The sequence below is a fragment of the Hyperolius riggenbachi genome, chromosome 4 (genome assembly GCF_040937935.1).
Source record: "Hyperolius riggenbachi isolate aHypRig1 chromosome 4, aHypRig1.pri, whole genome shotgun sequence".
Classification (NCBI taxonomy): domain Eukaryota; kingdom Metazoa; phylum Chordata; class Amphibia; order Anura; family Hyperoliidae; genus Hyperolius; species Hyperolius riggenbachi.
This window is the reverse complement of record NC_090649.1, coordinates 296104207-296117620: the sequence shown is the minus strand read 5'-3', so window position 1 is coordinate 296117620 and position 13414 is coordinate 296104207. Positions and strand designations below refer to the sequence as shown.

Genomic DNA, 13414 nt, shown 5'->3' with positions numbered 1-13414 from the left:
GACATAGATGTTCTTTAAACAGTGACAATATAGTACTTAGGGCAAGGCAATCAAGGACAAATGAGTCAGTAGGAAGTTTTGAAGTTATTAAAACAGAATGATAACATTTATTAGCTAACTGTAAATAAAAAAGTGAGCCTTTGGCTTCTTCAGACTTTGTATATGTTTGTAGACTTTATACTAACAAGATGTTAGAGCACACAACTATATATACATTCAGCATCAGAAGGAGATGTATAGTTTGTTTTGCAAATATAAATAAATGTAATGTAATTGCCATCCTGTTTCACTGATAGCTAGCAAAGTACAATGCTCTTCTAAAATGAGTCAGGAAAGAGTTAAGCTGCAGCAAAGAGAATGCTGTGGTCATTCCCTAGGAAAAAACAAACAAACCATAAATTCAACAGGTCACAGGTCTTTAAGAGCTGACCAGACCAGTAATAAATCTGACAGCTCAGAGGGAGAAGATTCCTGTTTGTGATTCTGAATTTGTGCATGAAAACAACTTACAGAACTCAAGAGTTCTGCTACTAAACCCAGGCTGGCACTTCTCACAGCAGCTTGTATGTCCCCACCATCATACATACGACATAATCATCAGGTGACAACACATACTGACTGTCCTCAAACACACTCTACACAAGTGAGAGAGATGCAGGGATCTCCGGAATTCAGGCAGACCAGAGCAAAGCTGGGGAGAGGATTTACTTTGACATGTGACCTCTTATCTCTCAAAGTCCAGCGCCCTGCTGATTTTTAGCGCCCTAGGCCTTGACCTTGGTGGCCTTCCCAAAAATCCGGCCCTGCCGCTGTGCCCACCAATCCCTCTTCTCTGCGCTGCCTCCCCTCCTTGTGGGGACATCTGGCTACCTATTCTGGGGGCACCTATAGACCTGGTTATACTGGGGGCACCTATAGACCTGGCTACATATACTGGGGACACCAATAAACCTGGCTACATATACTGAGCACATCTATACACCTGGCCACCTTTTCTGGGGACATTATACACCTGGCTACCTATTCTGGGGACAACTATACTCATAGCTACTTATACTGGGGACACCTATAGACCTGGCTACCTATCCTGGGGGTACCTATTTTGGGGGAAGTGCTGTCAGATTATCTGTATTTTTGAGGAACCACTGTTAACAGATTAAGTGTATTTTGGGGAACAGCTGCCAGATTATGTGTATGTTAAGGGAACAGCTGCTGCCAGATTACACATATTTTGGGGAACTGCTGCTAGATTGTGTATGTTTGGGGGATCACAGCTGCCAGATTACATGTATTTTGGGTGTTATGTGTAATTTGGGTGATCCACTGCCAGGTTTCGTGTATTTTGGGGAACTGCTTCCAGATTGTGTGTATGTTGGGGGAACTACTGCTGCCAGATTGTCTATTTTGGGGGAACCACTGCCATATTATCTGTATTTTGGAGAAACTTCTGCCAGATTTCGTGTCTTTTTGGTGAAATGCTGTCAGATTACATCTAATTTTGGGGGATACACTACGGCAGAGCTCAAACTTCCCCGGCAGACCTTTTGCATCACTGTTAAGGTCATGTATATTTGGCCCATCCCATGTCCACGCCCACAATATGCTTGACCACATTCATTTTTTGGTGCGCTGCGCTATGCGCTATGGTTTTTTTTGGGTGAGTCCACTCACCTTTTTTCCCAGGACTAGACCCCTGCGCTGTATGATCTTGATACAGATTCTGTCTTAGCACAGCAGTAATCATTTAGTACATTGGAAATACAACACATCTTGGGTAACACAAGCTTTGGACAACTTTTATATAGTAGAACATGTCAGGCAAAACAAAACTTCATGCGAGTCCTATTGGATGCGATGCAAGCCTCACTACATGCACTTCCTCCTTCAAGCCGGAAGGAGGAAATGCGCATAGTGAGGCTTGCAACGTGTCCAATAGGATGCGTGCACGCTGTTTGGAGCGCAGGGAGGATGACGGACTTATGGGTAACTAACCCCTTCTCATCCAGCTGCACACCTGAGGCAATTAAGCCTCATTTAAATCACAAATTCAAGTCCTTAGGGACTCATGATTACCCGTGACCACATCACTACCTGAGAGTACAACCAGAACCAGTAGTCAGTAACCAGGGAGCTAATCTCCCACTAAACAGTCTCAGTCCAGGGATGATAGAGCCACTGCCGCAATAGGGGATGCGACCCCTGCCGTCGCGGGGGGGGGGGCCCGGGCCCCCCTAGGGCCCGCTCAGGGACTTTTGGGGGGCAGGAGGGGTTGCAGCATAAGAGGAGAGTGTGGCAGATCGGTGGGGAGGAGGGAAATCCCCCCCCCTCCCTTACCTCGGGCTCTCCTCTCAGCGCTCCCCCTCCTGCAATCATTGGTGGTGTTCGTGGCAGCAGCGGCGGTGGCGGCAGGATGACTCATTACCTCCTTCTCGCCCGAGCTCTTCCGTTCTCTAAGTGCTTCATTCAACTTCCTGTGTAAACAGGAAGTTGTACTTAGAGAACGGAAGAGCTCCGGCAAGAAGGAGGTAATGAGTCATCCTGCCACCACCGCCGCTGCTGCCACGAACACCACCAATGATTGCAGGAGGGAGAGCGCTGAGAGGAGAGCCCGAGGTGAGGGAGGGGGGGAATTTCCCCCTCCCCACCGATCTGCCATACTCTCCTCTTATGCTGCGACCCGGGGGGGGCGGGGAATTCTAGGTACGCCCCTGGATAGAGCTACTTTATGCCCCGTGCTTACAGTGAACCCACAGTGCTGACTAGTCCGCTAACAGTTTCTGTCCTTATACCGACAAGCCATGCACTGAGGTTCCTGATTTGAGCACAGCACTGGTGACCTTTATCCTTCAGAGCAAATGCAGAGGTGCAGGCAGGTTTACTAACAATGCAACTGACAGACCCAAGCTGGCTTCAGCCTGTGGCAACGTTACATAGGCCGGGTAATAACAAACAAGTTGTGTTCGCCTGTGGACAACGTTGAGCAGACCATTTAGGAACAGACATAAGACGATTTCCGCCTATGTATCACTCTCTATCGGTGATGCAAATTGACAGACATAAGCAGATTTCAGCCTATGTATCATTCTATATTGGTGATGCAGACACAGGCTGGGCTGATTACATGCAAATAAACTGTTAAAGAGGAACTCCAGTGAAAATAATTTAATATAAAAAGGTGCTTAATTTTTACAATAATTATGTATACATGATTTAGTCAGAGTTTGCTCATTGTAAAATCTTTCCTCTCCCAGATTCACATTCTGACATGTATTACATGGTGACATTGTTACTGTGGGCAAGTTATGTAGCTGTTCTGGCTTTAACAGACAGCTATAAACAGCCATTTCCTGTGTGTGTCATTGTTACATTGTGGCAGTTTGCCCAGAGTACCGTACGGTACCAGAGCCTCTTGTGGGAGGGGTTTCAGCACAAAATCAGTCATACAGCGCCCCCTGATGGTCTGTTTGTGAAAATCATTATATTTTTCATGTAAAAGTGGGTATCAGCTACTGATTGGGATAAAGTTCAATTCTTGGTCGGAGTTTCTCTTTAAGCTCTTACCCTTAGGGATACCACTGGCTTCCTGCTCTGGTGTATGGTCAGCTCAACAATGGGAATGGAACTGGTCTGCTTCCAGGCAGCTTGGCCTTACTTTTTCTGTTAATCACCTCTTTATCTGGGATACAGGATACACTCACAAGTGGTTCTTTTTGTCTGCTCCACCCGGTAGCAATGCCAGAATGCTCAGGCTCTCACCAGGCCACGCTGTCACACCAGTGGCTCAATCCTTTAGCATAGCACGGCTCCTGCGGTCACAGGCCTTCTCTCTCCAGCCTTTCCCTAGAACAGCCACACAGCTCTCTCCATGTGCTTCTTAAAGCCACACTACTCCCTGGACTGGCTCAATCTGGTTTTTATTTTTTACAAAAAAAACTTAGCCCTCTGCTGCTGACATCATGAATTACAGCAGAGAGAGAGAAAAAAAAAAACAGAGCCAGCCTCTACTTTTCCCTGGCCACTGCTCCACCCTTAGCAACAAGCAATTAAAGAAGTACAACCCTGTTACAGCCAGAGTGCTCTCAGTAGGCAGCTTCTCTCCCTAGAACAGTATCAGCAACATGTTAGTGCAGGAGCTATTTCAGCCCAGATCCCTGAGTGCTATGAGGCCAATAGTCATGTATAGCACAGCAGATATGCAGTAGGGACCCTGTATCTGTGCCCCCCATCCCCCCAACATGGATGCAGTAAGTGGCAATATACTGTAAACTGCAATATGCATGCAGGCAGTGGCAGCACATATGTTAGGCTAATAGATTAAACAAGTCCTGGTAACAGCTTTAGCTTCTCCCTGTGCATTTTAGACTGTGCTTAGATGGCAGCAGGCTGGGGGAGGATGAGGAAGGAGACTGGCACTACAACTATAGTTATCAGCATCACCTGAGTGTCTGGACAATTGTTGGCTCATCTAAGCAATGATCAATGGCTGTAAACCAGTGTGAGCTGCCAGTTGCTTTGAAGTGTAATGAGGTATTACGAGGTGATGAGGAGGAAGGAGTCTTATGCTGGGGATACACGGTACGTTTCTGTACCGTGTATTGACCAGCTGATTCGGCCAGCTGATAATATTCAGCTGGCCCGATCAAGCCGCTCGACCCCCACCCGCTTGATCCCTGCCGGCGGACAATGGCAGGGAATCGAGCGCTGATAAGGAAGCGCCGGCGGGGACAAGCGGTAATCAATCCACGCGCACGCACGGAGGAGCGGGGACGTGGCGGGAGTAGATCCGGTGGCTAATCGGCCACCGGATCGATCCGTGTATTGCCAGCATTAAGGTGGCCACACACCATACAAATAAAAGATCACATTTTTCACCAATTTGAAATTTCAGACCAACTTTATCAAGAATTTAACCACTTCAGGACTCAGCCTTTACCCCCCCCCCCCTTAAGGACCAGCGCTGATTTCTAAGATCTGTGCTGGGTGGGCTCTACAGCCCCCAGCACAGATCAAATAACAGGCAGAGCGACCAGATCGCCCCCCTTTTTTCCCCACTAGGGGGATGATGTGCTGGGGGGTCTGATCGCTCCTGCATGCGTGTGGGTGGTGGGGGGAGGGGCACCTCAAAGCCCCCTCCACCGCAGGATTCCCCCTCTCCCTCTTCTCCCTCCCTGCCCTAGAGATCGGAGGCTGCACAGGAACGGATCTGTCCTGTGCAGCCTCTAACAGGCAGGACAGTGATGTGACAACGATCCCCGGCTGCTGATTGGCTGGGGATCGCTGATCTAATACAACGCTGCTACTGTTAGCAGCGTTTTAAAAATGTAAACAAAGCGGATTATTTCCGCTTGTGTTTACATTTAGCCTGCGAGCCGCGAACGGCAGCCCGCAGGCTATTCACGGAAGCCCCCCACCGTGAATTGACAGGAAGCAGCCGCTCGCACGAGCAGATATGTGTCGCTGGTCCTGCAGCTACAACTTTGCCGACGCGCGTTATGAGCGGGCGGTCGGCAAGTGGTTAATATGGTTTGTGATGGATTTTCAATTATTTTATGTACAGTTCCAATCAATTTTTCCTTTGCTTTCAATTATTTTATTCATGATTGGGGAAAGATTGAACAAAGGTGTGTGTGGTACATTGGTCAGATTTTTGAATTGTTACAATCAGTCAGAAAAATTCTTTGCTATTCTTGAATTGAACAGATGGCGTGTGGCCACCTTTAGGCTGCAACTGCTGTTGTGGCTGGGAATGTCAGCTGCAGCTGAGAGCAGAGAGATGGGAGCTGGGAGAGTGAGAGGAGCTGTCAAACGTTTTGCTTTTCAGAGCCTGAGACAAAGCACAGGCAAGGCACAAGTTACTATGGCTTCTGGTGTAGCAGATTCAGCCTACCTACCTGTGGAGCCCAGTCTATCATTGCAGCTGATGATTCTCTGTCTGCAGGTCTCAGCCTCAGCTCACTCTCAGTCATGGATCATTGAGCAACAAGCCTGCAAGCAGTATTACTGCCTCCGGAAGCAGAGGGTCGGGTCTCTAGCTGGAACACATCTTTCCACACAGCTGAATACTCAGCACCGACAGGCCCAGCAAAGTACCCTTGACGATGTGGGTTTCTGCAATTCCTCTTCCTGCTCGCGACATTATGCGACATACACGATGGCAAACGAAGGGCACTAGTGGGAAGTCAAGTGATCACAGCACTTTGTGTGGAGTGCTCAGGGAGATTTAATCCGCCGTGACGGTCATTATCAGTGTGCATCACTAAATGTTGTTTGTGTAATCGCCTGCCTGTACCCACATTGCGAGATGGCGGAAACGACTGGTCATCACTCAAAAAATCACCGGTCTTTGGAGAAATCATCGAGAAAATTGCGTGGTGGGTACGGGCCTTACCTCTTGAGCAGTGTGCTCTGCTTACCATGCTGCAAGGGATGGGGGGAACAGACACACAGGGAGCCAGCTGGCAAGAGCAGCATAAGTAGTGCACAATCCTTAAAGGGGTTCTTTCGCAAAAAAAAAGTAGGCAGTTACAAAATTTGACAGATGACAGGTTTTGGGCCAGTCCATCTTTTTAAGGGGGATTCTCAGGGCTTTCTTTGTTTTCAACAGCAATTCCTGAACAGCAGTTTATACTGCCAAAATAGCAAGATACCAACCGGCCTCCCTAATCACTTGCACACTATTATGTCAGTTAGATTTTGCAACTGTTGTTCAGGAAATGCTGTTGAAAACAAAGAAAGCCCTGAGAATCCCCCTTAAAAAGATGGACTGGCCCAAAACCTGTCATCTGTCACATTTTTTAACTGCCTACTTTTTTCGCGAAAGAACCCCTTTAAGGTGCGTACACATGCACTACCGCCGGCAACGACGGGTCCGCTGGACCCTCCCGCTGGGCGGGTGTTCCAGCGACAGTAGTGCGTGTGTACAGTCTGTCAGGTAGACTGATAAGGCTGTTTCTGAACGATCCGCTCAGCTGTCGGCTAAAAGTCCGCCCAGCGGAAGGTTCCGGCGGACCCGTCATTGCCGGCGGTAATGCGTGTGTATGCACTTTTACACTCCTCTGCCGGTAACAAAACCTGCTTCACTGTCTGGCTCTCGTATAAGCGTTTCTTTGTACTGAAAAGTTGGCCAGTAGTTAGATAGGCATAGGTAGGAGTCCCAGTATAGGTAGGTAGGCATAGGTAGGTGTCCCAGTATTTAGCTAGGCATAGGTAGGAGTCTCAGTATAGGTAGGTAGGCATAGGTAGGAGTCCCAGTATAGGTAGGTAGGCATAGGTAGATGCCCCAGTAGTTAGCTAGGCATAGGTAGGTGTCCTAGAATAGGTAGATAGGCATAGGTAGGTGCCCCAGTAGTTAGCTAGGCATAGGTAGGAGTCCCAGTATAGGTAGGTAGCCATAGGTAGGTGTCCCAGTATAGGTATATAGGCATAGGTAGGTGCCCCAGTAGTTAGCTAGGCATAGGTAGGAGACCCAGTATAGGTAGGTAGGCATAGGTAGGTGCCCTAGTATAGGTAGGTAGGCATAGGTAGGTCTCCCCGTATAGGTAAGTAGGTGCCCCAGTAGTTAGGTAGGCATAGGTAGGTGTCCCAGTATAGATAGTTAGGCAGGGCCTGGCTGGCACAGTGATAGCAATTACCAAGGTCCAGCTGCAACAGATAGGGCTGTATAATGCAGTGTCAGTGGGCAACACACAAAAAAACCACATCAGGAGAACATTAGCTCTCAAAAGAGCTCTTGAGGCGTGCTATTTTAGAAATAACAATCAGCCAGTAGCAAGCTAACAAGCCTACAAGAGCTTAACTAATGTTTCCTTTCAGCAGCTGTCCCTTCACTAATTACTGCAGGTACACGAGTGAGTGTAATAGCCAGCGCTGCCTGCCTTTTATAAGGGGGGGAGTGGCTCCAGGAGAGAGTGTAGCCTAATTGGCTACAATGTGCCTGCTGACTGTGATGTAGAACCGAACTTTCGCAAAAGTTTGCCTTTGCTGGTGAACGCGAACCACCAAAAGTTTGCCTGGAACCGTTCGCCGGCGAAACCGTTTGGGCCATCTCTAATCCTGAAGTCATCAACAAGTAAGAATAATTTTGATTTATTTTCACCTATTTTTTGGTACTTTTTTGGTTGCAGAGTGTGTAGTTATTTTAAACAGAAGATGAAAAATACATCAAATAAGGGCACCCAAGAAAAAGAATGCAGAGTTTAGCCAAAATGTATTGTCTATAACAGTGTTTCTAAAACCTGTCCTCGTGATTCCCCAATGTTGCATGTTTTGCAGGCAACCTCACCTATGCACAGGTGGGGTAATTAGTGTCTCAGCTACATGGAATCCACCTAGCTGAGACACTAATTACCTCACCTGTGCACAGGTGAGGTTGCCTGCAAAACATGCACCATTGGGGAGTCACAAGGACAGGTTTGAGAAACGCTGGTTTATAACAATATTTTTATAGTTTCTTCATCTTTATCTGAGAAAGAATAATAAATGTGTTAAAATAACGGGAATAACGGGAATAAAAATTGCAAAATATCATCTATAACAATGAAAAGGAAAATATTGTAATAAGCATAGTAATACAGTGGTAAATAATAGCGATATTGTACTACAACTAAACCTAACTCTACACTCACACAGGACCCTCCCTCTACTGATGCCTAACCATAAGACCCCCTGGTGGTGCCTAACCCTAAGGGTCTATATTTTGCATTAGCAGCTATGGGGCACCCAAATAGTCTATTAGCTGCAGGCGCCCAAATTACCGGATTCCGGAAAATGATCCTCCCCTAAATCTAGGAGAAAAAGTGAATTGAATAAGGTCTTTCTTCAAGTAGTATTTTATCGAATGATCATGTGACTGTGAGTCTATCAAAATATTAATCGTTAAGTCAATGATTTGTAATCATTACTATTTGAACCGTGAAGGCAGGCCGGTGTATAACAGCACACTTTTATATGTGAAGCATGTATTATTCTTTTTTCATTTCTTACAGAGAATGTATCTGACTCGAGAAACATAATCAATACAAAAGCATTACCAGATTGAACAACAGTGATGAAAAGGAGGGGGGAAAACATTCACATTGCCACAATAAAGGGAGACATACCTATGTATCACTTCAAAACAATATTTGTCTCAACCTCAGGATTTATATAATAACAATATTTTTCAACTACATTGAAAAAGAAGAAAAATCAATATTTTCATTCATTTGACATCAGATACATATCAGTTTCTCTATAAATAGCCGGCAAGCAGAAATTCACCAGAGAAACAATATAATACTTAAGAGACTTAGGTCCCCAAAGTGATCACATCTCATCTGTGCAGGGAGAATATAAATATATATATTTGTAGGATTACATTGTGATATTATTTGGAATGAACCCTGAAAGCTCTTTCATGCCTGGAAAGTTTGCTTGTAGAATTGAAATTGTAGGAGCTAGTTGTGATGCTTGTAGGGCTATTCCTATCATGAAGCAAAAGGATTATCATCTATCAGGCATTTTCCTCTGGTCCTGGGTCCCTCTGCACGCAGTATGCATGCCACAGGGGGTATATTGGCTAGAGGCTCAAGAGCTAATTGGACTTTTCACAGTCAATCCACTAGAGTAAGTACAAGATTAGAAGAAAAAGAGTAATAATATATTAATAAGTATTTTATTAATATAAGTATTTTTTGTAGATGATTGCTTAGAGCAACATGTAAAAAGCATTCATAAACATTTATGAAGTACCGTATTTTTCGGCATATAAGACGCTCCGGCATATAAGACGCACCTTGGTTTAGAGGGCAAAAATAAGGGAAAAAAAAATAAACTAAACCTAGGTGCGTCTACATTGCCGGGGCGTCTTATGGACCTTTTACCCCCTAAAACTGCCTCTAAGCTACTCTATCTACACTACACTAATCCCTGCTGCCCTAACAACTAAACTACACAGCAATACAATACACTACACTACCACAACACATTAATACACTTCACTACACTATGCTACACTACACTACCACAACACTAACACAACACACCACTGCAATACCCTTCACTACACTATACTACACTACAATGCACTGACACAACACACAGCTTCACTACACTACACTGTACTATACTAACACTAAGCTGCACTACAATGACATTAATACTACACCTGTTCCTGCCGCCATGCTCCTCTTCCCCTCGCTTCAGCCGCGATCCTCTTCACCTCCTCAGGCGCAGTTCTCGGATGCCACCTCCGCCGCCAGGTCCTCCTCTCCTGTGAAGGGGAAACGAAAACATTAGTGGCATTGTCCCCCTCTCCTGCCGCGATCCGCTCGACGCTGCCACTCACGGAAAGCCGCCGCCGCCCCCTCCGCCGCTACACGCCGAGCGTCCATCCTCTTGCCCTCCTACTTCCTGTTTACATCACGTGCAGCCGCGTCATGCGTAGCCCGAGCGCAACGCGGCTGGGGCTACGCATGACGCGGCTGCACGTGATGTAAACAGGAAGTAGGAGGGCAAGAGGATGGACGCTCGGCGTGTAGCGGCGGAGGGGGCGGCGGCGGCTTCCCGTGAGTGGCAGCGCCGAGCGGATCGCGGCAGGAGAGGGGGACAATGCCACTAATGTTTTCTTTTCCCCTTCACAGGAGCGGAGGACCTGGCGGCGGAGGTGGCATCCGAGAACTGCGCCTGAGGAGGTGAAGAGGATCGCGGCTGAAGCGAGGGGAAGAGGAGCATGGCGGCAAGATGGGTAAGCGCTTCCCTGCGCACTCTGCAACATTTTTTTGGGTGCATTTGGCATATAAGACGCACCCAATTTTTCCCCCCTGTTTTGGGGAAGAAAAAGTGCGTCTTATATGCCGAAAAATACGGTATTCCAAATATACAGGATCTTCTCAAAAAATTAGCATATTGTGATAAAGTTCATTATTTTTTGTAATGTACTGATAAACATTAGACTTTCATATATTTTAGATTCAAATACACACAACTGAAGTAGTTCAAGCCTTTTATTGTTTTAATATTGATGATTTTGGCATACAGCTCATGAAAACCCAAAATTCCTATCTCAAAAAATTAGCATATTTCATCCGACCAATAAAAGAAAAGTGTTTTTAAAACAAAAAAAGTCAACTTTCAAATAATTATGTTCAGTTATGCACTCAATACTTGGTCGGGAATCCTTTTGCAGAAATGACTGCTTCAATGTGGCGTGGCATGGAGGCAATCAGCCTGTGGCACTGCTCAGGTGTTATGGAGGCCCAGGATGCTTCGATAGCGGCCTTAAGCTCATCCAGAGTGTTGGGTCTTGCGTCTCTCAACTTTCTCTTCACAATATCCCACAGATTCTCTATGGGGTTCAGGTCAGGAGAGTTGGCAGGCCAATTGAGCACAGTAATACCATGGTCAGTAAACCATTTACCAGTGGGCTGGTACCACAGTACCACTGTGAGCAGGTGCCAGGTCGTGCTGAAACATGAAATCTTCATCTCCATAAAGCTTTTCAGCAGATAGAAGCATGAACCCACTTTTGAACCAGAAACAGCGGCAGAAGCGCCTGACCTGGGCTACAGAGAAGCAGCACTGGACTGTTGCTCAGTGGTCCAAAGTACTTTTTTCGGATGAAAGCAATTTTTACATGTCATTCGGAAATCAAGGTGCCAGAGTCTGAAGGAAGACTGGGGAGAGGGAAATGCCAAAATGCCTGAAGTCCAGTGTCAAATACCCACAGTCAGTGATGGTCTGGGGTGCCATGTCAGCTGCTGGTGTTGGTCCACTGTGTTTTATCAAGGGCAGGGTCAATGCGGCTAGCTATCAGGAGATTTTGGAGCACTTCGTGCTTCCATCTGCTTAAAAGCTTTATGGAGATGAAGATTTCATTTTTCAGCACGACCTGGCACCTGCTCACAGTGCCAAAACCACTGGTAAATGGTTTACTGACCATGGTATTACTGTGCTCAATTGGCCTGCCAACTCTCCTGACCTGAACCCCATAGAGAATCTGTGGGATATTGTGAAGAGAAAGTTGAGAGATGCAAGATCCAACACTCTGGATGAGCTTAAGGCCGCTATCGAAGCATCCTGGGCCTCCATAACACCTGAGCAGTGCCACAGGCTGATTGCCTCCATGCCACGCCGCATTGAAGCAGTAATTTCTGCAAAAGGATTCCAGACCAAGTATTGAGTGCATAACTGAACATAATTATTTGAAGGTTGACTTTTTTTGTTTTAAAAACACTTTTCTTTTATTGGTCGGATGAAATATGCTAATTTTTTGACATAGGAAATTTGGGTTTTCATGAGCTGTATGCCAAAATCATCAATATTAAAACAATAAAAGGCTTGAACTACTTCAGTTGTGTGTATTTGAATCTAAAATATATGAAAGTCTAATGTTTATCAGTACATTACAGAAAAAAATGAACTTTATCACAATATGCTAATTTTTTGAGAAGATCCTGTATACACTGTATATAGAAGTATAACTACTGGGGGTAACAGGGTCATAAAGAGCCCTAACTTTTTACCCTACCTCCAATACAGAGGCCTTTCTCTAGAGCAAGAGTTGTTGTGGCTACACTTGTTATGGGGGGATCATGGAAAGGACTGAGAGCCAGTGGCTGGCCACGGCTGTCATTCCTCAGCACCACTGGCCTGCATCCTGGATTAATCAGCTTCTATTCCCTCAGCAGGGGAGAGCTGTGGGGGAGAGTAGGATAAGAAGGGTAGATCAAAGAGGCTGATATCCTTTTCCCATAGACCCCAGGGCACATTTGGTAGAGCACTTGGGACCTCCATTTAGTGGGGGTGCCAGGTTCCCCAGGGGGACAAAGTCAGTGGTGATACCTGGTTCCCCAGAGGATGGGCTGTGGCTGCTGCAATGACTGGGGTGGTGGGTCCAGTGCAGTGCTCTCAGAGTCGCAGTAGCACCTAGGGAGAGAGCCAACGGTGGTGGCCTGGCTTCCCTTTGGACAAAGGCAGCAGTGGTGGCCCTGGATTCTTTGTGGGCAAAGGCAGTGGTGGTGGGCCTGTATCTAACTAATCTACATAAAAATGGGGGTTGTGGCCTCCACAACTGCAATGCACTGCACACAATCTGCTCCACTGCTACTCCACATTTTACATAATGCCCAGGCATAGTGTAAACTGACCTTTTAGTTTACCTGATAAAACTGTGATCTCTGGATGCAATGCCATCACATCCACCAGGGGCAGTTATAAAGCTGTAATGGTCAGAAAAAGGAAGCTTCTGTGGCTCTTTCTACATCAGAAGCCATGACCGGCCCCATTGAAATTGACACCTTTGAGCACAAGGTGCATAGTATATATTATTTTACTTTTTTATTTAAAAATCAATTAAGCTCCCCACTCCCAAGACTCATTCACCATCCAGGTTGTGTCACCAGGAAAGTAGAGCCGACAGTCATGATATTCTGCTTCC

At 46.3% G+C, this 13414-nt stretch overlaps 2 protein-coding genes across 8 annotated transcripts in view; one reads left to right on the top strand and one right to left on the bottom strand.

The window, feature by feature from the left end:
- C4H6orf58 (chromosome 4 C6orf58 homolog) overlaps positions 1-13414 on the bottom strand; it is a 192044-nt gene that overhangs the window by 78948 nt on the left and 99682 nt on the right. The gene's annotated exons all lie outside the window — the stretch shown is intronic.
- The window catches only part of MTCL3 (MTCL family member 3), a 125644-nt gene continuing 120234 nt past the window's right edge, over positions 8005-13414 (top strand). Inside the window, exon 1 of one of the 5 annotated variants that reach the window (XM_068231496.1) lies at positions 8005-8068. The gene's annotated coding sequence lies outside the window, so the exon portion shown is untranslated. The remainder of the gene's footprint in view (positions 8069-13414) is intronic. The other 4 variants (XM_068231498.1, XM_068231500.1, XM_068231499.1 and 1 more) reach the window with 4 other exon arrangements.